At 41.4% G+C, this 22526-nt stretch overlaps 1 protein-coding gene across 4 annotated transcripts in view; it reads right to left on the reverse strand.

The window, feature by feature from the left end:
* SMAD1 (SMAD family member 1) overlaps window positions 1–19708 on the reverse strand; it is a 48930-nt gene extending 29222 nt beyond the window's left edge. Inside the window, exon 1 of one of the 4 annotated variants that reach the window (XM_061441581.1) lies at window positions 19634–19708. The gene's annotated coding sequence lies outside the window, so the exon portion shown is untranslated. Of the gene's footprint in view, window positions 1–18964; window positions 19097–19217; window positions 19347–19453; window positions 19606–19633 lie in introns of those variants that run through there. The other 3 variants (XM_061441573.1, XM_061441553.1, XM_061441563.1) reach the window with 3 other exon arrangements.
* Window positions 19709–22526: the final 2818 nt, after the last annotated feature.

Consider the following 22526-nt stretch of genomic DNA (forward strand, 5'->3'; position numbering starts at 1 on the left):
CAGACACAATTCCATAGTTATACTAAGAAAAGATTGCTGCTCTTAAAATCATAAATGTTATTTCACACAAAATGTACAGGTTCCACACACAAAAGTTAGAAATTCCAGTGGTGTATCGTGAAGAAATCAAGCCGAGCTTTCTACTTCACATTTATTCAAATGAAACAAAAAAATATTTAAGAGACTTGAATTGATTGAAGTTCTAATCAAAAAGGAAGTATGAAGTATAAATCTTGATCCAAACTTCTGTCAACATTAACAATGACTGCAGACATGGTTCTACCTAGGCCTGACCCATTTTCACCAAACTACTTTAAAAATAAGTGGCCAACCTACTTGCCTGTCTAGTAAGACTGTGTTTATACTAGCCTGAAAATGCAACCCTAACATGAGCTAGTAGCATACAAACTCAGCAAAGACTAAGATGACATTCAGCTGCAGCCCCGAGTAGTCAGGCCGTAGGAACAGATTTTCCAAAGTTTTTGGATCAAATCCTCCCAACATACACACATCACACTCCCAAAATCATAAAACTATTTCACCATCACAATCAAACGTATTATCTTAACAGCTGGCATCTGTCGCAACAACTGTGGCAAGAAATCCAATAGGAGCAGAAGGAGCAGTATCAGGTACTGTGGATATGCTTGGAAGTAATGCAGCTCAGCAGGACCTAGCTGGCCACAGGCCTCCAGCTCAGGGACTCCTGCTGAAGTCCTGCCTGCAAATCTAAGCACACTGCAAACCCTGAACAAGCCACAAGATAAAGTAAAAGGGGAGAAAACCCACAGGCTACTGTACACTCCACACACTAAACTCCAATACCAGCATTAAGCTAAAAAAAAGTTTAAAAGGCAGTGTAGGTGGAGTTTTTAATTTCCAAGAAGCAGAGAGCACATCCAGAGTGCTGAGCTCTTGCCAGTACATTCCGTTTCCCTTTCTGTCACTCTTGGTTTTTGCAGGGCATCATTTCCTGTATTAACTTTTGCACAAAGTGGTCTTATCAGCTGGAAGTGCAAAATAAAGATTAAACCACGAGTCAGCAGATGACACAGCCTGCATGCTTCTTCCCCAAATACGTTGTGCCCTTCTGGAAAAGTGGGAGTTAGTATTTCCAGTAACTGAAGGACCACCAGCCCTTGAAGGGTATGTTTATTCACAAGGTATGGGTGAAACAGAAGCCTAAACCAAGTGACAGGACACCCCCCAAATGGCAGCCTGGAGTCAGTTTAAAGGAAATCGAGTTGTTACCCACTTATCTGCCACTCTTTACATATCAAAACCCATGCACTTTTTATTACATGTTCTGCCTGGTGATAGATGAGTTGAAATCAACAAATTTATTTTAAATGCCAATGTTGCTTTATTTGTCTTCCTTCACTGCTGCCGTCTCTTTTGTAGTCTTTGGACTACATACAAACCTGTACGAAGCCTGTGAGAAGCTAATAAAAAAAAAAAAAAGAAAAAAGGTGAGCATTACAGATATAGATGTTTTGCCAGCCTTGTATTTAAACAAATATATTTAGGCAAAATGTCATGGAATGTTCTATTTTTCTAGCCCTCAAAGAAGGGATAGTTAATTCTGTCAGCAATACTAAGCTGACAGTAAAATATTCAAAGAGAATGTTTTCAAATTCCCAAAGGAGAGCCCATAGGAAACTGTCTCACTTTGCATAAATGACTGGTTTTGGTGGGTGGAGAAAGGGTTAGGACTATTAGATGATCCTCTCCTGGAGGATGGGAAGTGAAACAAATCCTAGCCCAAGTTTCAGGCAAACAAGAAGCAGTTCTAACTTTTCTACTAATTTCATTGTTTGTATTACAGGCTCAGTGATGCAGGCAAAAAGTATTCTTTTAAATATTTTTAATATACACTCAGCAGTTTGACATAAGTGGCAGGAACCACAGTGAAGAGAATCTACATAATTGTAAGAGAGAAAACTGCCTAGCCTTTGACTACAGTACAAAAATTCAATTTATCTTACTTATTCAATGTACCTCTTCCTAGAGTCCATTATTTACTGACAATATAAAGGAATAACAAGCAGAGAGATTTTTAATTTGCTTCTCAAAAATATTTAGTAACTTACTTTCTCTGAAAGACACATCTTTTCAGCAACTCATGTACTCAGTACAGTATTTAGAGCTTTTTTACAAACAGAAAAAAAAAGATCAGATTTTGGCATAGAAGCCAGGGAGCTGTCACTTTACTCCTGCAAGAATGATTTCTATGTCTTACTAAGCACACAGTCTAAGCAGCTGTAACGCTAGAATGTGTTACAAAGCTTGTGCACTAACTTCCTCTGACTCCCTATTCTCTAGAGCAAACAGCAAAACGCTTTGACTTCTTTCTTCAAGAGATGTGACTTGTAAAACAAAAGTCCAGAGTCTTCTGCTGAATTACTCTGGTTTTAATCAAAAAGTTCTTTCTTTGCACTTTCTTATAGTAGAAGATCAGATCTTGCTCATCTTGGAAAAATGCACAGAAATCCAGTAGAAGACTCAGTGGCATTACAATACAGATGCAAAAGAAATCAAGTTTCATTTCAAAGTACTGCAAAACTCCTTAGAGAGTTTATACAGCACCTGACTTGGCTCCCCTTGTATTTCTGAAATAGGAAAAGAAGAAGAAAACCAAAACTTTTTTACGTGTCTTCTTGGCATGGCAGAAAGAATTAAAGAAAACAAATACGTGATTCTGTGTTAATTTCTGACACATATCATATTATTTGAGGAAACAGGAGCATACTGGTGCTGAAACACTTTTAACATCTTTATTGGAAGTTGGCAGCTTTTTTCCCCTCAAGCTGCATTAGACCTCCCTTACTTATGCCCAGTAACGGCAGGGAGGGTATTTCCAGCCTGTTCTGTGAAGCAGCCTCTCTCTGCCTTGGATCCTGAGAAACCAAAAACCCAGGTCTGTGAAACCTCCTCTAGGCCCACTGCTCATGCTACTTGCCTGAGGGATTCCCTTCCAAGAAAACCTCCCATATATCATTTTCCTGCCCAGAGAGAAAATCCTTTTAGGTACCTACATGCACCCTTTAGTTCAGCAGGCAGTAGGAAAGCAAGAGTGTTATGTAAAGAGCAGGTGCTGACTGCACCCCAGCTAACTGTAACAGCAGCTCGTAGAGCTTCTTGTAAGAAACACCTACATGTTCCCAACAGGGCAGTAACATTTGACTTTAGAAGAAGGACTTGTACAACTTCTAACTTACTTGATAAGACAAATCAAATCTATGAGTTCTGAGTGTGACCTGAACACCAAAGAGCAGATTCACCACTTGGTCAAAATGAGGGAGTAGGGCCAGCGTATGTTTTACTGAGAGAGACGAGTGGGGTAACAGTGACCCAAACAATAAAACCCCCACTGCCCAATTACTTCAGAGCATGAAGAAATAACTTCATACTATCATTATCTGACAGCTCCTTCCCAATGCTCACCACAGTTCAAACCAAGTACACAATGTCCAGCCAGTTTCTACAACGAACCACAGCTTTTCCTCCATCTACACCACTCAGCTCCTGGCAGGCAAGGTCCTCCTTGCCCTTGAAGTCTCCATTATGCCAATTCCAAGAGTAAAACAGCAGCAAATTCTTCTTATAGGTTTTCTGGATTTGTACTTTGCCTTCTCAAATTGAAGTTACTAGATATGAAAGATTTATTTTTGTCTTCACTATTGCATCTCCAGAGAAAATACCAAGTTTCCATATACATTAGAAACTGAATCCTGTGTTACAATTCCACTAAAATGGCATAAGTCTTTGTAAGCAAATGCGTAATTGTGAGTAAAGAACATAGCAAAGGTGCTTTCCCAGTTAAGAGATGCATCAAGAATTAAATCTGCCCTTTTTCTGATCAAGATTACTTCTTCACAATGCCTTTGCAACTGTTTTGATGTATTAAAAACTGTACTGGAAACGAATTTGAACACATCTCGCAAGAGTCATACCTACACCTTCATTAAAGGACAGCTCCTGCCTGTTTACAAAAAACACTTAACACATACAGCCTCTTAAATGATCACCAGATCCTCAAATCATGCAGTTCTCACCAGAGTTGAGAAACAATGGTAGATTTCTAGCTTGCACTGCTGAATTTTATGCATTCCTGTGTTCAGATGAACTATAAGACTCCACAAAGTCACAAACTGCCAGCTCTTCCTCCAACACCCACTTGTCTCCTTGCCATGCTAGTTTGACTTGCCAAGACCACAGAAAAAAAATCTAACACCAACTTTGCCAAATTACTTGGTCAGGAAGATGGATAAGCCTATTGCACACCAGGGTTAGTACAAGTAGGATACATCAAAAGGTACACTCAGGTGTGGACAAATCCCTTCTGGTGTTGGCAAGCAGTTGGGACTAAATCGAATGTGTTATCAAAGATAACTCTAAAACAGCAATTTAATATTTTGACTGAAGTCAGGAAGGAACTGTAATTTGATGATTCAGTCAAAACTCCAGCACAGGTGGGATTACAAAACCATGAGCTTCACTGAAATAACCTATAAAATGAATAAAACGCTATGAACCACAAAACTTGCCAGATTGGTGTTCATGAGGTGTGCTTCCCCACCCCCAAATACTATGAAGAAAATGATCTTCATTTTTCACACTCTCTCCAAGCTGAAGAGCTCAAAGAAATTCTTGAATTAAGACAAAACATTACAAAGAAAAAGTTATATGAACAGTTGTTATGAGACAGAATGAGTTACCAGCCATCCTAGTGGGTATTTCACTGTGAAATTTGGGGCAGGTTTATCCTCTTGTGCTGGTCGGTATTTAACTCCACACATTGTCCCACCAGGCATGAGGAGCACTATGGAGTACAGAAGTGTGCAAGGAGCTTGGCCAAGCATTGTTAGATGACACAGGAAATATCCTGACAAATGCAGGACAACTGACAGCCAGCTTTGGAGAACTGACTACAGCTTTGTGAACATGAGATATCCGCAAAGATGCCATGACTATTCTAGCTATTAAAGTTGGAAGTCCTTTTCTAAAAGGTCAAAAAGCTGAGGAAAACAGTGGAGGTTTTTTCCCTTTAATCATAAAACTCCTGCATAACTCCCTTTTTCCACAAAGACCATTCCCTTTCCTGACTTTTTGAACTGTCTTTAGAAAACAGGTGTTGTTTACAACAATAACAAACACACATCTGTGTGGGTGTGTTAATACACACAAAGGCAGGATAACTGAAACCTCTTCCTATATTTAGATCTGTCTGGTCAGCTCTAATTGCATAATTTAATCAAAACCCTCTCCAACGGAAACACATCTATATTCATCACAGGCATCAAAGGAAACATCTTTACAAACTATATCCTTTTACAAACCAACACATGGTCCCACGCCACTTGTCCAATTGTTGAATTCCTCCTTTGGGAAGGGCATGGAATTTTATTTCTTTTTATCAGCTGAAAAAAGCATTTCCCTCCAATTCATCAGCACAGGGCGGGAGGAACTTCCTTCACAGGTGAGATGGGGAAAATTTACTGATGTCACTTTCAGGGATTCAGGTTGTGGAGTTTTTTTTACAGTAGTTAAAACATCTACTTGCAGCATAAAGAAAAACCTTTTAAAACAATAAAAAAAAGCCCCTCACCACCCAGGCATCGAGATTTTTTGAGTAAAGCTTATAAAATGCAAGATACATTTTTGTCTTCACAGAACAGCAAAGCCTAGCACAGGCTGCACAGATTTAGAAAGGAATTTGTCAGCCCCAACCACAGTAGAGCCACAACAGGGTATTTTTTAAGGGAACCCCACTAGCACTCCAGTTATGCTCAGCTTATGCAAGCCGCTGCTCCTACAAATGACTCATTTTACCAAGAGCATGCGCCAATACAGTTACGTCAGCTGCATTAAACCACTTCTAAAGACTGACCCAGACCTCATTTATCAGAGATTAAGTAAAGATGTTAAATTACAGCTCAAGATCCCCAGCTTTAGAGCAGAATGTTTCACCAAAGCAAGAGACAACAAAAGCTGAGAAAAAAATTACTCTTCCAGTAATAGAAACACTATAAGGTCAAGCCTCAACAAAGCAGAAAAAAATGATGAAAATTAAACCAAAAAGGAACATCATTAAAATAAATCAGTTAATCTTCTTATACATTAGTCCCCCACCCACCGTTTATGTACTTGAAATAAGAACAGCCTCTTCAGTTTGCCAATACTGAAGATATTTCAATGCATTTCATGAGATGCATGCTTTACTTTTTTAAAAGTATCTCTCTAGCTTTCCTATTTTTTGCCTTATTTGCAAAAACTAAGGAGCTATTTTTTCCCTTAGATAGACCTTTAAAGCACTGTACCTTTATCATGTCTTTAAAATGTCAAGAGGCAGAGCAAAATATATAGGTTAAATTTTGTGAAGTGTCCTGCAATTCACAAATACCATTCTGGACAGAGTAAGTGTTTAAAGATGATACAGCTTTCAAAACCAAGTTAGTACAACCCAGAAACAAACATGAAGATCTGCCAGATTTCAATCATGGCAGCATATGACTAGTGGCCTGCTGAAAACAGGAACTGGACTTCAGATGACACAAAACCCAGTCTGTTTCTGGTCCCTGTGAGCAGAGCTGCACTACCACATCACAGCAGATTCCCTTGAGTATCTTGGTATGCATCAAGCCACCTGAACTCAACAGACCCTTTACAAATGGAAGCAGCCAAGATCACAGTATTTCAAGATGCCACTTACACACAAGAAAATGAGACTCTTTAAATATTACGATTTCCAGCCAAATACAAATTTGTAGGGATCCTCCTGACGATCAGGTCAAGGAAACTTCACGTTTGTGTTTAAAATATACCAGCAAGCCCAGATCTAGGTTGATCAAGGCCTTTACTGGCATGTGAGGTACAAGTCTGAGCCTATGCTAAAAACTTGAATTGCCTTCAACTACACCCCAGTGTAATCCTAGATCAAGGTACCATTTCATCAATACTAAAACCTATACTTGTGAAAGAATAAAGTTATGGACACACTAGAATGAAAGGATCTACATGGTTTCTTACTTTTACAAATGTTTTCCATCAGACAATTAACTCTATAGAACCAAAGGAACAATTCTTGGTTCACCTGTACATCAGGCATTAAGAGCACTAGCTTTCCCCCAAACCTGCAGGCACACTTAGAACAAAACAGGCATCTCATGTTATTGTGCTTGGAGGCCAGCAACCTTCCAGATGACAGTCGTTTCACCAATGAAGTCCAAAGCCCAAAAGCTCTGTTCTCAGGATCATTTTAACCCAAACAAGTCTACTGACTGCAACTGGTTTTGCTATCAATGCAGTTTCTTCCTGCCATACCTGAGCCTGTAAAACTCTGTCAGCAGGAGTACTGTTGTGAAGGGCACTGGGCTGCTGCTCAGGATACTTAGCTCCCATTTCCCTTGGGCATGCCACTTTCTCATGTCAAGACTTAGCTTCTCCTGCTAACAAACAGAGAATGAACCTCTTGAAAGCTATTGACTGAGAGGCAAGTCTTAGACAAAGAAAGCCACAGAGGTGACCATCAGCACAAAACATTTGTTAGCAGTGCAGCATCGAGACAGCTCTGTGAGAGCACATGCCATTCCCCCAAGCAACGCCTTCACACCACAGAGGAAGAGGGCAGCAAGTCATTCAGCCAGAGGCAGCTTGCCCTGAGCAAGAACATAAGATCTCGAAGGGACCACTGCATCGAGGGGCCTGAGGGCAAAGGCACCAGGACTGAGGCTGAAGTATGTACCAGCACTATCAGACTCACCACAGCCAACAAAAGTGCCTCCAAACTACTGCCAACAGGGAACGGCTGAGCACAGATCCAAAAGTCACTCTTCTGAAAGGGCAAAACAAGGGAGTGACCATATGTGAAAAGCCAGAAAGCTCCAAGAAAACTGTGGGATGAGGCAAAAGCAGCTGCCACAGCCCTGTGCCAGAACATCTGCAGAATCTCACGTCAAACTGTTTTCTCATATTCCTGAGATCAAGGCTTTGGAGGGTTTTGTACAAAGGCCTCAACCCACAGATAGGAACTGATAATTCATACAGCACTTGGAAACTGCATAACTTGAAAGGAAGTGGGAGACATCCTCCTACATTGCTTACTGAAAATACGGAAGTTTTACAATACGAGAAAATGGCTGTAATTTATCTATCTGATCCCCTGGTTATCTGTAAGCTTTTTATGACTTTGGAAAAGGAATCGAGCCACATAAAGGATTACTTGGTACCCTTTCTTTATCTGCAACCTTTTTTTAATAACAGAGTCTATATGATTCCGCATATGGAATTAAGGCAACTTGTTATTCATTCCACAACAGTTTTCCAAGACCAGTTTCAAGTTTCAAAATTCAGGTTTTGCAAAGTTACACTACTGCAACCTTACAGCTGAGACAAGAAGACACAGTAATTCCCAAACACCACAGACAGGTTCTGTGAGGTCGTCAGTAGGAAAGCTAAAACAGCCATAAAGTTTCTAAATTTTCCACTACATTATGCTACTGAACAGTTACAGCCATCCTACTACAGAGGACAGGACTCCAAGCCCCAAACACGCTGCTGAGTCAGACTGCAAAGATGAACTTCGAGAACTTACAACTCTCCATGACTACTTACTTCCAGGCTGAAAGCCAGCGCACAAAAAGAGCACATGAAGATTTCAGATTACTTGGCTTTAAACAATCTAAATTAAGCCTTTAATTCTGGGAATAAAACCAGTACTCCCCAGTTCCTGAGATAACAAGCCTTTAGGCTCAAATAACCCTGACTGCTGGCCTAGAAGACTGAGAGCCCTTGTGTCCCAAGTCAGGGAAGGCCAGAAGCCAGGCAAAGGTGTGATGGAAACCTGCCTGCATTCACAAATACAAGACTTCAGCTAAAGCAGCCTGCCACCAATGCTCCCAATTCACAAATCACAGGAAATACATTGGGTCTGACCATGAGCAACAGTCACAGCTGATAAACTAGTGGGGACAAAGGCAAAGGGAACAGTTATCCAGTAAACCGTAGTAAACAGCTCTGGAGTGCTTATGCCAATTAAGTTAGCTGATGCTTTCTGCACAGAACAAAATTTCAAAGAAGCCCGTAGCCAAGTCAGAGTAAAAAAAACTTCCCACATAACAGAAGGTTACAAGGGAATTCAGCAAGAACATCAATCACTCCAGCACTGCCTCTAGAGAAAAAAAAAAACTCAAGTTTCTATTTTAAATTTCTACATAGTCTGATTCCTTGAAGAAATATATTACAAAGGTGCAGTGTGTGAAGATGTTCAATAGCTAGCAGTAACAAGAAAAAGGGGGTTTAAATATATCTACTTTATCTCGTTAAAACAAGTGCTTTCTAAATTTTTTTTTTTTTGAGAAAAACGGATTGAAAGCCAAAAATTTGAAAGTGACTTACACAGTGGTACACAACCCAGAAGATGCACAAGCAGTGCACTAGTTTACATAACGTATCAGCTTCAGGTGCCCTAACTGTCTTCACTGGCAGTGATTTCTGGAAATATCAGTCTGCTTTTACAGAAGAGTTTCTAATGGATTTAATATTTAGCTTTTCTTTACTTTCTTGATAATGCTGCTAACAGTACCTGGTTGGCCAGTTGTTTCAATTTATTTTCATCCTCTAAAGAGGAAAAAGAGGTTTCCACTACTAAGAAGTTAAAAGTTTGAGGACACTTTTCCCATGAGGAAAAACACTGGTCCTGTCTCATACATGCACTAGATGTGCTCTGCTCATACAGTTTTATTAAACCAGAAAAACATTTCTAATATAGCTTGCAGTTTATACTAGCAGAACAGCACTTCAACAGAAAAGCTTGTTCAAGTGCTCCTTCCCATCCATCCTCCCTCACCCCCATAAAATATACTGTATCATTAATCACTGTCATTCTGCTGCCAATGTAACTACACTGGGGCTTTGTGGCTGATGTAACTGTTGGCAGTCTAACCTCACCATGCTAATCACCAACCTAAGTATCTGGGAAAAAACCCTGTAAATTAGACCTTTGCTTGGCAAGCGTATTAAGGAAGTCTTCATCTGGGAGTACTACAGTGCTCGTTTATAACTGGCTACCTCCAACAGCTGCCTTGGGCCAGCAAGGTCACAGGTCCACAAGCAGATGAGCAGCTCAACAGCTTGCTCCCACCCAAAGAGAAAAGGTTTCCCTTAACTCCCTTGTGCCAGCTTTGGTACTCCCAACATAATTTCCCATCTGCTTACATTCTGTTGGCCAATTCACCTTCCTAACCTAGCAAAAACAACAACAAAAACCACTGCTGTGGTCCAGCAGAACAGCTGGAACAGCTCAGAGCAGGATGAGCACCCAAGTCACCAGCCAGCATATGCAAAGAAACCTGTGGCTGAGGCTGAGAGGAGTCAAACTGTTAAGAGTTCTCTCTGTCTTGTAGAACTGACACCCCTCTGATTTTACACGATACACAGACAAAGATTAGCTCACACTCAGACATGAGTACTTCAGTTGATTTGCAAAACCTCATCTCATCCCCAGAGCAATGAGCTCTGCCCCAGCTGGTTCTGAATAACCACCCTAGGAAGCACTTCACCCCCCATGCTGCTGACAGTGCCTTCTGTTCTAGGTAACCAGACAGCAAACTACAGCAAAAAGAAAAATTATCCCCTATTCATCTGTCAAAAAAAATACCACACACCACAGAGTTCTGAGAGTATTTCTAAAATATTTTCCAGACGAAATCTAATATGACACATTACAGAAGCTATAATTACATTATCTTAAGGTTTTAAGTTAATAAAGACAAAGATTTTTTATTTGGCTACCACATCCAAGTGGAAGCATTTAACACTGACACTAACTAGCACGGATAATAAAGGGCCTATTATTAAGTATGGCAGACTGTAAAGCCAGTAGTGGGCAAAAAATGCAAAACAGGAATCTGCAATACCCGAGATGGCAACCTGGACATAAGCCAAGTTTTCCAAGACATTCAGCAAGGTCAAAATTCACATTTTTCAAAATCACAACATTCACCAGGTAATTAGCAGAACACAGACAAAGACATAACCAATGTCTGTGCACGCTAGCTATCTACCTGTCTCCTCAGTGATAAAAAGGCAGAAGCATCTGACAGCAAGAGGAAAGACCAAAAGATTGTGTGATGGGAGATGAAACTCTGCTCCTAAATGTTGGAGATCCATGGTGAGACCTCAGTAGAGCCACACAAGTTGAGTCTGTGCTCCTCATCTCTTTCCAACCTGTGCAGGGAAGCACACACTTCAGATGTGTTTGAAATTCCCCAAAACTACACATTTGAAATTAAATCACTGTAATCACATTAGGCATTTAACAATCCCTGAAGCCATCATATCTATGAGAAGGTCGGGTAAATTTCAAATCAACTTTCATTACTGTTGTGATAAAACAATAATGCTGTTGTTATACAACTGGATAAAAAGGAGTCATCTGGACATAGTCCTGGGCAAGCTAGGCGACTACGCTTGAGCAGGGGGCTGGACCAGATGACCTTTCCAATCTCAACCACCCTGTGATTCTGTCAAGCTCTCAACACAACCATGTGCTAATCATTTGAAAGCAAGAATTTGGCCCACATCAAAAAAACAACTGTTCCAGGAAAACTGGAGAGAACTCTGCTTGCCTTGACACAAATACAGAATCACATCAACTGCTACCAGGTAGAGGTAGGGCCCAAGCTCTATTTGCCATTCACAGGCAGAGTCACAGAAGAACTGCTTTCTAAAGTAATATTCTAGTAATGCTAAAGTAATTCGACAAATAATAGACTCTCATAAATAATGATAAAAATCTCAATCAGATCACTGTTTCCCTGATTTTGACCACTTCACCAAGTCCTATTAAAAACTGCCCTCCAACTTAACAGTAAGAACTATACTTAAGCAAGTACTACCTTTAAGAATTTCAAATCCAAACAAGGGGGAGCAGAAGGCAAAGCAGAGGACAATACCACAAGAAATAATCCCTCTCCAAATTTTACGTAACTTTTAGAATATTTCAGAATATTTTCAAAGCATCCAGAAGTCTGAGTTGCCTCGCTCATCCTTCCTCCACTGCTTGTAACCTCGAAGTCTGGCTTCACACATGGCTTCATTCCATTCAAATGCAAGTCCTCACTACTGCCACCTTGCTTCACATACAGCCCTGGTATGAAGATGCTTTTCTACCCCTTTTTTCACTGCTTGTGACCTACTGAAAGCTACTGATCTATAGAGGTTCCTATACCATCCTGACCACTATAGCACCAGGTAACTTAAGTAACCATGACTAACCCTTGTCATGTTTGTCTCCCAGGACCTGTGAGCAGAATCTACACTCCTAAGTCGGCACTAGTGGCCTAACTTGGAAATAACTTACTTGCCTCATAGCATGCAGCTCAGAAGCCCTTGGAAAAAAAAAACAAAACAACTGGCCAACAGTGAGCAAAGGTGCCAACTTTTCTGTCCTACCAGAACACTAGCAGTTTGTTCTGTAACACCTTGAGGGAGCTAGAAAGAAAAGGACAGAATTTAAAAACAACAGACAAGAACAACCACAAAAACCCCAACCCATGCACTTTTGCTATTCTTTAGCTTTCTAATTTACATGGACACCACAGAGAATTAAGCCATCAAGTGAAATAACATGAGATGTGTCAGTTTCACACTATCTTCCATTCTCTCTCTCACACACACACTCTTCCAAATTTGTCTTGGAGAAAATTTTTGAGAGCTCTCTTTCACCTGTCTTGGAAATACGACTACTTACAAGCCACGTATTTTGCTCCCAGCATGCCAGCTGAAAGTCCTTATTAGTAAGGTACATGTAAGTCCACAAAGACATTAGATTAATTCCTCTTATGTCAATATTCAAATGAAACCTAACAGGTACAAAGGTGAAATGTATTGGTAGAATAAAGTCAACCATGCAGCTCATTAACAGCATCTAACCAAACAGCAGATGTTTCCTCCTCCTATCTCCCGTAGAAACATAGTTAAGTGGAAGCCACAATTTGTTGCAACATGAATTTCTAGTTATTTAATTCATCTTTAACTAAAACTGATTTTATGGTTTTAAGCATTTAAACAGTATTTAAATATTTATGTGTAAATAGTATTACATAGACACACCTTGATGAATTTACAAGCTTTTCCCAACTATATATAGGTTTAGTCTACTTTCATCTGATCCAAGTAACTTAACTTGCAACAGCAGTGAATGTTATTTTAGGCACCCATAGGTGCACAGGGACATACAGCACAGCTATCAAGTGTGAATAACCCTATATACATACCAGCATAAGAATAAGGTGTCCTCAAGAGTCTCATGCCCTGGTTTCATCACACAACACCACACAGAATGCTGCTATTATTGTCAATGCCTTAAAATGCCTGAAATCAAAAATATGAAATTATTTTTAAGAAAAATATCCTCAGTAAGTCAGTCTTTCATGTAAACACAGACAAATGAGACAGTAATTCTCAGTACTTAACAACGTGACAAAGAAAAGCAAGCAGAAGTACGATCAACTTGCCCCAAGCACTTTGAACATAAAGAATTCTCTGAATTCATCGAAGACTTTTTGACCTGCTGTATCAGTGTCAAGATGTTAGCCCTGTGTGCACACACCTTTTTGCTTTCACTTACCTACACAAATTTTTAAACTGTACATCAGTCTTGCAATCTCTGTAGAAGAAACTGTAATGCTGTAAATCCTAAAATTCAACTTCTACTCTTGCACAAAATCTGTATTTAGAGGATACATTTTCAGCTTCTCCTCAAACAGTACATCAGACCAAGTACTGAGTGAAGGTCCACCAGTCAAAGCTGGAGGGCAGATGTTACCCTACACTCATGATCGGGACAGCAGCAAGGAGACAGTGAAAACTCGCAATTCTGTCTATAATCACTTCAGCATTGTACAAAAATTTTTAATGGGTATCTTGCTTCCAAGTTACTCAATACCGGACCAATAGTCCATACATCACTTTGATGTGGATTGGCATTTTAATGATTTCAATGGCAAAAACTTGCAAATTAAATGCTTCTGAATACCATTAAGTGCTAGAACTCAGACTGTCTATATTGCTCTCAGTCTCATCTGCTGCCATATTGGGATGAGTGTTCCCTTTGTAAGCACAGAAATATGAAATAATGCTTCAGAAATCACTGGTGAGCCACGTTAATGATTTGCTTACATGCCAGCAGTATCAGATGATATTGCTTTGAACAGTGCCTAAATATAATTATTTATAAAAATGCATGTTTTAAAATAATTTTTTTCCCTCCCTACTCCCTAGACTTTGCCTGTGCATGCTGGGGGAAAAAGTGGGAAAGATTAAAATGAGAAAGACTGGTGACATCTAGTATCAGTCTCCCAAGTGGGTATCTCATTTTGAAATACAAGTGATATATAGTCTAGAACAATTACAGATCTATGTTTGAATGACTGAACTGCCCAAGTGACTAGAATAGCTGTACTGGTCAAGTTCCCTGCATTTGCAAGTCTAGAGGGGAAAAAAAGTTTCAACTCTTGATCTGAACTCAGCTTTTATGCAGTTTCGCAAGAGACAGCACCCGCAAGAAGAGTACAACTGAGTAAAGGAATCTGTACTTGCAGAAAAGCTTTTGTAACTTAACGACAGCTCAACCCAGCAACTGTGTCTCACACACTAGTGCTATAAGAGGGCAGCACCGTGGTCACACAGCTGTGCAACACTTCCACCATCATAATCCCAGTGCCACAGTACCTGATACACATCCTCCCTCCTCCCCCAGAATAAAACATAAATAAACGCGGACCCATTCACACAGTTCAGCAGAGTTCAGCCTTACTTGCACTGAATGCTTGACCTCACACAGTCTAATTAGAGGTAGTGTGCTCAATCTTTGCTCCTATTCGGCCAGAAGGCACTTCTCAAAGCCAATACATACACACATAAAGCTGAAGGAGGGAGAAATCCTGTACAATCTGGGTTCACTTTGAAGAACGTTTTAAGTTCCTTGAAATTAGCCTGTTTATTTTATGAAATGTTTGGCTTCTCAGTTAAAAAACAAAGACATCTCCCACTCAAATACACACAAACCCCAAAACCTTCTGTAATGCAAATTAACATTTGTCCTCTGAGGAGGATAGGGATCTTTGTGGCAGCCATTAGCTGCCAAAAGTGTTCTCCTCCTCACCCCCGAATCCACCCTCTGCAAAGCCCTTCACAAAAGGCCCAATCTAACATATTCTCTGCTTATTTTGAATCTTAAGAAATAGTGACATTCTAAAGGAAACAGTTATAGGGCAGCCTGCAGGGATTCAACTCTAGCAATTAGAAAGTATCAATTTAAAATCTTTCCCATCCCAAATTAAAAACACTGTTCTAACACAAAAATCCTCTGTGCTGTTCTAAAGTTACACCATCGTAGCTTGGGCAAAATAGCTACAGAAGTCCAAGATGCCTGCGCAGAAATCCTTTAAGTCACCAGCATTTCAAGCCACACTTGCCAACTTGGTGTTTATGTTTCAAACTCAAATTTTCTATTCAGTAACTTCAAATGTAAACTTCTAGGAACTGCGTATCACCTTTTAAGACTTGTATGCATTCAATTTTTTGAGACACTGCTACACACAGAGGAAAGGCCTGTGGAAGTATACCAGTCTGCAGCTACTGGAGGAAAACAAGTGAAGTTTTTATGTGCAGAACACACCTTTCCCCACTCCGAAAGCACAACTGGGTGAGTTTGTCATCAAAACCTGAACCAGAAATTAAAACCAAACAAAAATTAGTAGAATCTATTAACTAGACGGTAATTTGTGAAATCTGATTTTATCGCTCTCTCTTCAATAAAGTAGCTCCATTTATTCATCTGCATTCATACAGCAGAAGAGAGTTCCATATACAAATTCTGCAAGACGCTGCAACCGAAAGCGAGCTTTCTTTTATCTGCCACTCAGAAAGCACCTAAGCTAAAGGGCATGCTATCAAGATGCAACTGAACTTGGTGAGCAACACATCTCTTGCCATTACTGACCATTTATTTTCTCTGCTTAAATCTCTAAACTTTCCTAACACACTGCACAGTGATTTTATCAGCAGGAACAACAAGATCTGTTTGGTATATAATCAAGGTTTTCCTATCTGTGGCATGCAAATTCCTAAGCTACTTAGAGATGAAACATGAATCCAAGGCCACAGATACCTTCACTAAGAAGAGCAGTGACCTATGCCAACCCATATTCAAAATTACAGTTTCTGTTCCAAAATCAAATTGGTCATATAGCTCAAGATATGACTAAAATTCTGTCTTATACAAGAACTCAGATCAGCAGGAACACTTCAACAGGCTGTTACAAACTTCAGTAGAATAAAATACTAGGAAATGCCTGTTTTTCCCTTTAATACCAGCTAGCACAGTCTGCAGGTACAGTCTAGCTGATTTTCAGGCTTGGAAAGGTATACAAAATGCAGAGAGATTCACTCACAACCACTTCCCCCACATACACCTCCAACCTGTACATGCCTTCATCTATTCCAGTTGCCAGTGACTGCAAGAAAGAGGTTAAGAGTCAACCTAAACTAGTTCAGCATTTATTCTTGACAGGGCCGCAAGCTTTAATTTCAACCACTTCCTGCATAAGTTAAATAATACACACGGTGCTCTCTGTATTTGATTCTTCAGCCACCCATATCTGAAGCACAATGGGACATGTCACAGACACTTGCTTTGCTGCCCTCATAATACAGTTTAATTATGATGACTGAACTAACGGGCTCACATCATAGACTTTTACAGGTTGACCCTGTGTCATCCTGATGTATCATTTTGCACCAGTTTAGTGCTGCAAATCAATTTAAGATCTCCAGCAGGTTGAAAAGGCTGGTAATGATGCTTTCTCTGCAGCCTCTGGGGACCCCACATTATACACAACTTACATTATTTATAAAGCTGAGATGATGCCTCCATTAGGCTTGCAAGACTACTCAAATGAGCTTTTATTCTACACACACAGCTTGGGCTTCGTAGAGCAGAACACTGGCTATATGTAATATGCATTGTAATATTGAAGCATTCACACTTCAATAAAAGGAAGTGTCATTTTTTAAAATTTAAATCTTTATACTAAGCAAAACCTCATCATTTAATCTGAGTAATTTCCCAATACACAGAAACACTAGCAGCACTTTTATTAACCTCTGTATTGCTTTTCTTTATGTTCAACTCTTTAGTGTTCAAACAACAGAGGAAAAGCAAACATTCATCAGCTTTCAAACATTTGATAGTTAATATTTATACAGAAACATCTCCATCTGCTTACTCAGTCACCTTTTCTCAAATGTATTGGATCATCACATCTTCAAGGGTACACAAAAAGACAAACCAAACAGAAGAGAGTAGGAAAAAAAATGTATTTGATTACATATCCAACAGTTGATGGGATCAAAACCAAAGGAAGGACAAATCCCTACCCTTAGGGTAACCTGATCATGCCTTGAACAAATCTTCTCTGGTAGCTGTGAAGGTTTCTGGATCACCCAAATCAAGAGAAATTTCTCTCAAGTGCCCAATTACAGCCTGAAGTAAATTGCAAGATTTCATCAGTAAGAACACAGCAAGAACTTCAGAAAGGGCTAGGTATCTTTCATTTTTATAATGATTCTCTTCCAGTCTTCCAGTCATAGTAAAGAAGTGATCACACAAAACTTGCACTAAAATCCAATGAGAACCTCTAAAAAGCATCACAGCACTGTTCGCTGGTTCTATGGAAAATAAAGTAAGTATTAATCAGTTGCAAATAGAAATTCATCTCCCATAATTCAGCAGTTACTGACAAATAAAAGAAAAAAAATGAAGTCAACACCTCAGGTTCCCTCACATGACTAGCTCCTATTGTTTGACAGGACAAGGTGCACACTGTTAGCCACATGAAGCCTAAGCAGAATTACAGACACATGCCAGCAAAGAAACGTAGTCTCTGTGGGCTGTGCTAGCTGCAGTTTTCACTCTTATTCTCAAACACTGCTTAAAATCACATATAACTGTTGGGGGAGAAAATACAAAGTTGACTTCTGGGTGCAAAAGAGATCTGAACTACCTGCTATAACATGTCTGAAATACAGCTTTTTCCTAAGCACATTAGTTTCAAGATATAATATCCTTAAACGCTTACATCCATTAAACACTGACATGCTTCATGCGATGAGCTTTTCCATTTGCTTGTATCTGAAATACACATCATCTATTTTTATTCCTCCCCACCTGGATCTAACAATACTTCTTCCCTGAATAAAATTTTTACGTTTTAACATGCAGCAAGCAGCACTTTTTCCCAAAATACACCCAAATAAGTCTTATTGCTCAGAATAAACTCCAATTATTCAGACACCGTAAAAGCAAACTGTAAGGTCTGACCATGCATCTTCGTCAGATTGATCTACTAAAAAAAGAGCAAGCACGGCAACCCTTTCTCACTCAGGACTCCAAATGACTTCAGTTTATTAAAAAAAATAAAAAGTCAAGATTTGGCCAAGATCCTTTTGAAGGCATGACTGAATATTTCCACACCAGTAAGTTATAATAGGCTTTAAAGATCTATATTCAGCTTGGCTGTAGAGTCCGAGTATATGAAGAAACTACACTGGGGACGGGAAAATCTCATGCATTCAGACCTTGTAACAGGGAGGAGGAAAAAAATTACTGAACTTACCTTGACCTCTAAGCACAGATTTGTCATTAAAGGGGGGAGGTTAAAATAAGAAAAAGGAGGGGAAGGGGCTGTGGAAAGAAAGGAATGAGGAAAGAACCCCCACCTTCAGCGGTCAGGGACACGGGCCGGCCGGGGCAGGCTTTTCCTCACAAACACAAAGGAGAGCTTGCTCCGGACGGCCGGGGCTGCGCCGCGGGAGCAACCCCGCGTTCACCAAGGGGCAGAAGGGCGGCTTCCCGGTGGAGCCGGGCTCTCCCTCCCGCCGGGCCCGACGCGGCACCTACCCACAAACTTCGAGCCGGGAACGGCCGGCTGGCAAGCGGCCCTGGGTCTCCCCCGGGCAACCGGAGGGACGCCATCATGCCGGGGAAACGAGCGGAGCCGCGCTCCCTCCACGGCGCGGAGCAACCTCTCTCGGCCCGCCGGGAAGGAGAAAGGGGAAGAGCGCCGCAGGCTGTGCCGCCCGGCGCGATAAACGGGGAGAGGAGCAAGGGGCTGGTTATGGGAGCGGGGTGGGTAACGCGAAGTTGCCGTTACCGGCGGCGCGGGGTCTCGCTCGCCCTGCCTCAGCGCCTGGCTCGATCCGGTCTCGCTGGCGTCAGGCAGTCGGAGCCGCCCAGCCCCGCCGCGCGCCGCGCCACCAGCGCGTAGCTCCCCGGCACACGCGCGCGCACACGCCCTGCTGCGCTCCTTCACTCTTCCACTCCCTCCCTCCCTCCCCCCCTCCCCCTCCCCCTCCCCCCCCCCTCCCCCTCCCCCCCCCCTCCTTGCACCGGCCCGGCAAGGGATCCTCTCCAAACTACCGCCCGCCGCCGGGCCCCACTAGGAGCGCTGCGCGCGCCGCCGGCCAGCGGCCGTCCTGAGGGGAGGGGAGGGGAGGGGAGGTGGAGGCGGGAAGGAGCTCGGGTGGGTTCAGCCCCTGTCACCCACGCTCCTTCCGTCCCGGTGTCAACCCGTGTTGGCGCGGCCGCCCTCGGGGCCTATGGAGGTCAAAAAGGCGCTCATGGATCCGCCCGTGATGTTGTGGCGGCCGAGGGTGAGGGAAAGCTCCAAGTGCCGCGACACTGGCTATTAGAATTCAGTCTTGAAAGGCTCCGATGGAGCTGGAGTCCATCCATCCTGTCTCTTGCTTACAGGTGATTCAGCCCCTAGGTTGGTCAGTGCTTAATACTGCAGGAGCTGCTGTAACACCTTCCAATACCAGGTCACTGTCCCCACGTGCTTTACGTGTGGACCTCATCCTGGCCATAGGTACTGCTGTGGTTACTCCTGCTTTATGCAAGTGAAACTATTAAAGTGCTTGAGGCTTCTTGTGCAATCAGATATACAGCAATGAGGTCTTACCCTGGTGGCCCTCTGAAGTGAAAACCTGAACTCTATCTGAATCTGCAAGTGTCTGGTCGAAAGTGGACCTACCTGGAAGTTCACAGCCCACCTGAGGAACAGTAAAGCCTCTCTTACCTGCTGTGCTTACAGGAATGCTGACAGTAATTGGGTGTGCACAGTGCAAGCTGGGCTGAACTGAAACTGATTATTTAACAATTCCTTTGGCTTTTACCAAGTCATGCTTCCTGGAAGGAGATATGAAGTAACATGTGCGAGATATTTCCACATGGCAAAATATAACAATACACTGGTGTAATTACACCTTGTACTTACGCCAGTGAATTTTCACATGTATATGAAGTTCTAGGTACGTATTAACTTCTCTTTAAAACCTATCAGAACTGAGGCCCAGAAAAGCTAAGGCTGAGTTTTTTACAGGATGACCAGTAGTCCTGGAGTCACCCACCTTCCCACCCAGGTTCATTAGAAGTCTTAAGATGCAGAACTGGAATGACTTGCCCAAGGTCACAGAAGGATCATGACAGCAGCACTAAAAAACACCCAGTGTTATGGCTGTGATGTTAGCACTTCTTTTTAACTTCATAATCTAAAATTCATCAATTGCTTTGTGGAAATACTACATAAATTGCAAACAGGTAAATTCTACTACATTGCTAAGCAGCATGCTACAACAGAAGCACAGTGAGGAACTCCCACAAAGAATGATGCCATAATATTGATGGGGGAAGTCTGGAATAAAATTAGTATTTTACTGCTTAAATTTTGAGCCTTAAGTGATTCAAGATGAGTGAGCTTTGGTAATCAGTTTTAACTCGTATTTTGGGGTGGTACTGTATGCAATTACAGTTAGCAAGTATACTTTTTACATGCAGTCATGCACAGATACAGTACAACACTGGGCTGCAGGTATAACTGATAAGGGTTTATCTCAAGACAAACTAAAATGCCTTTAAATTTTGTCAATGTAATGGGGATATTTGCAAGCAAGGTATGAAAAACATGAGATTGCTTCTGGGTTTTGTACTATGGCAATGCTTAAATCAGGGCCACGTGTCCTGGGTAAAGAGTGATGAATGCAGCAGTAGTGTCTGCCCCAAGAGCTTGGCAGTCTCGGTGATACGGTCTCACAGAGAGAAATACACAGGAAAGGCCTTACATGTGCCTGAGGTCTGCTGTGCTTTGCAGCCTGACTTGGCAGGACCATGGGTGGCATCAAGCTCCACCCACTGGATCCTCACTACTTGAGTATCTTAGTGCATGATTCACACTAAACAGATATGACAAGCAGATAATTAGGGAAGCACTGCAGTTTGTCAGGTGTCTTGTTAGAACTGCATTTTTATGGCTTTTGCTGTTGTTAGGGTTGACTGGTTGGTTTGCTTTGGCATAAGAGAATCAAATTATTTTCTACTTACATTGAGGCTTGGAGAGAATCACATTAATATGCTCCTTTACCTAAAAAGGGCTCTAAAACAGCTAAGTATGGCCTTTTGCCGATGTTTAACAACCAGAATGGTTGTTCAGGAGAGAGCTGGTTAGAAATGGGTTCTTGTTGCGTGAGAAGACCAGAGGGCAAGCAGAAGCAGTGTTCCATGGTCAAATCTGCCATAAGGCTTCCCTGGCTGGGCTGTTTTGGTACACAGCTGAGTCAAAACTTCAGGTTAAGATGTCCAACTCGTAGCTAACTGTCCAAGCCCATTACTCTGTGTGTGAGTAGTATCAGGAGTGTCTTACTTGTACGTTCACCACTTCTAACTCCATTGGCTATTTTAATATACTTTAATTAAACATCATTAGCATCTGCCTAGGTATTCTGAAAAACATGAGGAAGATGAAAAAAGGAAAGGAGAGGGGCACATACACCTGGGTGTCTTGCTTGATTCTACTTCTATAACAGCGTTCCTCCTCTGCATTGGCCTGAATAACTGTGCTATATCAAGAGGTGACAGAGAACTTGTGTTTTTTTCCTCTTTTTCCTCTGCAACTACATGATCATTCAGACTGGTGCAAGGAAAACAGGCCATGAGGCTGGGGAAATGAAGAAAAAGATGAACTATCCCTTCTGTAAACAGCCTGACTTTTCAACAGATCAGGTGTACAATCCAATGACCCCATCAGTCATAAGGCCTGTGAACCTGTATTTTAACGGACCTGCGGCACTTATGCAAATAAACTTCTAACAAGATTCTCAAAGGGAACTTTAATCTCATAGGCACTTTTTGACATCTCACCAGGCACCACCAGGCACCTGCCTAATCACCTTTAAAATCTGTCTCAGAATCAGCATATCAGAAGGCAAAGTGCTAAAAAGATATTAATTATGCTGCATATTTTATACTACTGTATTATGTAACAAATATGTAAGAAATACTGCTACTAATACTGCTACTACTACTATTAGCTTTCAATCTTCCTCTAAATTTAGAGGTCATATGCAGATTATGATTTAGTATTTCTTGTTAGCCTCAGCCAGGCTTCTTCTGGCTTATTCAGGAGCTT

Source organism: Pezoporus flaviventris, unplaced genomic scaffold (genome assembly GCF_033815535.1).
Source record: "Pezoporus flaviventris isolate CSIRO_AGI_PZ_B2104156 unplaced genomic scaffold, CSIRO_AGI_Pfla_v1 ptg000002l, whole genome shotgun sequence".
Classification (NCBI taxonomy): domain Eukaryota; kingdom Metazoa; phylum Chordata; class Aves; order Psittaciformes; family Psittacidae; genus Pezoporus; species Pezoporus flaviventris.